The 4,038-nt window shown below is 33.7% G+C and overlaps 1 pseudogene; it reads left to right on the top strand.

The window, feature by feature from the left end:
* The first annotated feature begins 2,982 nt into the window (after window positions 1-2,982).
* LOC123835996 (large ribosomal subunit protein uL30-like) lies at window positions 2,983-3,801 on the top strand (annotated as a pseudogene).
* The last annotated feature ends 237 nt before the right edge of the window (window positions 3,802-4,038 follow it).

Here is a 4,038-nt window from a genome sequence, read left to right as displayed (position 1 = left end):
GAAATCTCTAATTCTGTAAGATGACAGTGTGTTAACCACTTAACTATAGTTTAAAGATTAAAGGAAAAGAGCATTAAGAATATAGTTGATGAATACACAATATAAAATGAGATAAATTATGACATCAAAAAAATAAGAAGGGAGAGAATAAAGGGGTGTTTTTTTAATATAATCAAAGTTAAGTTGCTATAAGAATAATATGGACTGTTAATTCATAAGATGTTTTATGTAAGCATCATAATAACCACAGAGCAAAAGTATAGTAGATTCACAAAAGACAAAGAGGAGGGAATCAGGGCATACCATGGAAAATCACCAATTCATAAAAATAGGCTGCAGGAGAGGGAAAAAGGAATGATAAAACTACAAAACAGTCAGAAAGCAATTGATAGCATGGCACTGGCAAGTCCTTACATATTAATAATTATTCTAAATATAAATGGATTGAACTACCTAATCAAAGGGCACAGAGTGGCTGGATGGATTAAAAAATGAGACCCAACTATATGCTACCACCATCAAGAGACTCACTTCAGTTTTAAAGGACACTTTCAGGTTCAAAGTGAAGGGATGAACAAAAATATTCCATGCAAGTGGAAACCAAAGGAAAGTGAGGGTAGCTATATTTATAATCAGATAAAATAGACATTAAGCCAAAAATGGTGAGAAGAGCAAAGTAGGTTATTATATAATAATAAGAGGCCAACTCATCAAGAAGATAGAACTATTATAAATATGTATGCACACAACTTTAGAGCACCTAAATATATTCCACAAATACTAACAGATCTGAGGGGAAAAATAAACAATACAATGATAGTTGGGGACTTCAATACCCCATTTTAAATAATGGATAGATCATCCAGACAGAAAATCAATAAGGAAACACAAAATTTGAATTATTTTTCAGGCCAAAAAGACATATACAATGTGACCAATAGGCCAAAGAAAAACTCAAAAGAGAAATAAAAAAAAAATCTTAAAACAAACAAAATGGAAACACAAAATACCAAAATTTATGGGATGTAGCAAAAGCAGTAATTCGAGGGAAGTTTATAGTGATAAATGCCTACACTAAGAAAAAAAGAAAGATCCCAAATAAACAACCTAACTTTACATCTCAGAGAAAAACAACAAACTAAGTCCAAATTAGTAGAAGGAAGAAAATAACAAAGATCAGAGCATAAATAAATGAAACAGAGACCAGAAAAACAATAGAAAAGATCAACAAAACTAAGAGCTCGGTTTTGAAAAAAATAAACAACAATAACAAAACTTCATTTAGACTAAGTAAAAAAGAGAGGAATATCAAATAAAAAAAATTAAAAATTAAAAAGGAGACATTACAAATGATACCACAGAAATACAAAAAAAGTTACAAGAGACTACTACAAACAATTATATACCAACAAATTGGATAACTTAGAATAAACAAATTCCTAGAAACATACAACCTGCCAGGACTGAATCTTGAAGAAAGAGAAAAACTGAACAGATCCAAAATGAGTAAGGAGATTGAATCAGTAATAAAAATGATCTCCCAACAAAGAAAAGCCCAGAACGAGAGAGTTTCTCTAATAAATTCTACCAAACATTTAAAGAAGAATTAATGACAATCTTGCTCAAACTCTTCCAAAAAATTGAAGAGGTGGGAACACTTCCAAACTCACTTACAAGACTAGCATTACTGTAACACCAAAACCAGATAAGGACACTACAAAAAAAGAAAACTAATGTAGATGTAAAACTTTTCAACAAAATATTAGAAAATTAAATTCAATAGCACATTAAAAGGATCAAACACCATGATCAAGTTGAAATTATTCCTGGGGTACAAGGATGGTTCAACATATATAAATAAATACATGTGACACATCACATTAATAGAATGAAAGGTAAAAATCACATGATCCCAATAAATGCAAAAAAAGTATGTGACAAAATACAAGTCTTCTATGATAAAAACTCCCAACAAATTGGGTATAGAAAGAACATAGTTCAGCATAATAAAGGCCGTATATGACAAATCCACAGCTAACATCATACTCAACAGTGCAAGGCTGAAAGCTTTTCTTCTAAGATCAAGAATAGGACAAGAGTACCCACTCTTACGACTCTTACTCAACATAGTACCAGGTGCCCTAGCTAGAGCAATCAGGCAAATTAATGATATAAAAGGCATCCAAATTAGAGAGGAAGAAGTAAAACTGTCTTTATTTTCAGATGGTATGATTTTATATGCAGAAAATCCTAAAGACTCCACCCAAAAAAACCACTATTCTATACACACAAAAAATTACCTCGAACTGGATTAAAGACTTGAACATAAAACTTGAAACCACAAAACTCCCAGAAGAATTCATAGGTGGTAAACTCTGTGACATAGGTCTTAGCAATGATTTTTTTAATCTGACACCAAAAGCATAATCAACAAAAGCAAAAATCAACAAATGGGACTACATCAAACTAAAAAGCATCTCCACAGCAAAAGAAACCATCAATAAAATGAAAAGACAACCTACAGAATGGGAGAAAATAATTGCAAATCATATATCTGATGAAGGGTTAATATCCAAAATATAGAAAGAAATGCAACCCAAAAGCAAACAAACAATCTAATTTAAAAATGAGCAGAAAATTTGAATAGTCATTTTTCCAAAGAAGACATACAGAGAGCCAAGAGGTACATGAAAAGATGCTCCATATCATTAATCATTAGGAAAATACAAATAAACCACAATGAGATATCACCTCATACTTGTTAGAATGGCTATCATCAAGAAGACAAGGGATAAGTGTTGGCAAGGATGTGGAGAAAAGGGACCACTTGTGCACTATTGCTAGGAATGTAAATTGGTGCAGCCAGTGTGGAAAACAGTGTGGAGGTTCCCCCAAAATATAAAAAATATGATTCAGCAATTCCACTTCTAGGTATTGCTCCAAAATGAAAACACTAATTCAAAAAGATTTTGTAGTCCTCTTTTCCAGCTGGAACCATGGAGGGTGCAGAAGAGAAAAGAAGGTTCCTGCTGTGCCAGAAACCCTTAAGAAGAAGCGAAGGAATTTCGAAGAGTTGAAGATCAAGCGTCTGAGGAAGAAGTTTGCTCAGAAGATGCTTCGGAAGGCAAGAAGGAAGCTTATCTATGAAAAAGCTAAGCATTACCACAAGGAATATAAGCAGATGTATAGAACTGAGATTTGAATGGCGAGGATGGCAAGAAAAGCTGGCAACTTCTACGTACCTGTGGAACCCAAATTGGCATTTGTCATCAGGACCAGAGGTATCAATGGTGTGAGCCCAAAGGTTTGAAAGGTGTTGCAGCTTCTTCACCTTCGCCAGATCTTCAATGGCACCTTTGTTAAGCTCAACAAGGCTTCAGTTAACATGCTAAGGATTGTGGAACCGTATATAGCATGGGGGTACCCAGACCTGAAGTCGGTGAGTGAATTGATCTACAAGCGTGGTTATGGCAAAACCAACAAGAAGGGAATTGCCCTGACAGATAACACATTGATTGCCCGATCTCTTGATAAATATGGCATCATCTGCATGGAGGATCTGATATAGATCATACTGTTGGAAAACGTTTCAAAGAAGCAAACAACTTTTTATGGCCCTTCAAATTATCTTCTCCATGAGAGGGAATGAAGAAAAAGACCACCTATTTTGTAGAAGGTGGAGATGCTGGTAACAGGGAAGACTAGATCAATAGGCTTATTAGGAGGATGAACTAAAGTATCTACCATGATTATTTTTGTAATCTGGTCAGTTAATAAATGACTACTCTCAAAAGGAAAAAAAAAACCACAAAAAGATTTTGTACACTCATGTTCACTGCAGCATTATTTACAATAGCCAGTATATGGAACAACCTAAGTTGGATAAAGGTGAGTGGAATATTATTCAGCCATTAAAAAGAATGAAATCTTGTCATTTCATCCTTTTCATTCTTTTTTTTTTTTCATTCAACATGCATGGACCTCAAGAACATTAATTATTATGCTAAGTGAAATAAGTCAGACAGAGAAAGATAAATA

Source organism: Mirounga angustirostris, unplaced genomic scaffold, assembly GCF_029215605.1.
Source record: "Mirounga angustirostris isolate CCGP_5_RB_7025 unplaced genomic scaffold, mMirAng1.0.hap1 SCAF_12, whole genome shotgun sequence".
Classification (NCBI taxonomy): domain Eukaryota; kingdom Metazoa; phylum Chordata; class Mammalia; order Carnivora; family Phocidae; genus Mirounga; species Mirounga angustirostris.
The sequence above is the reverse complement of the archived record's forward strand: the minus strand, read 5'-3'. Positions and strand labels throughout refer to the sequence as shown.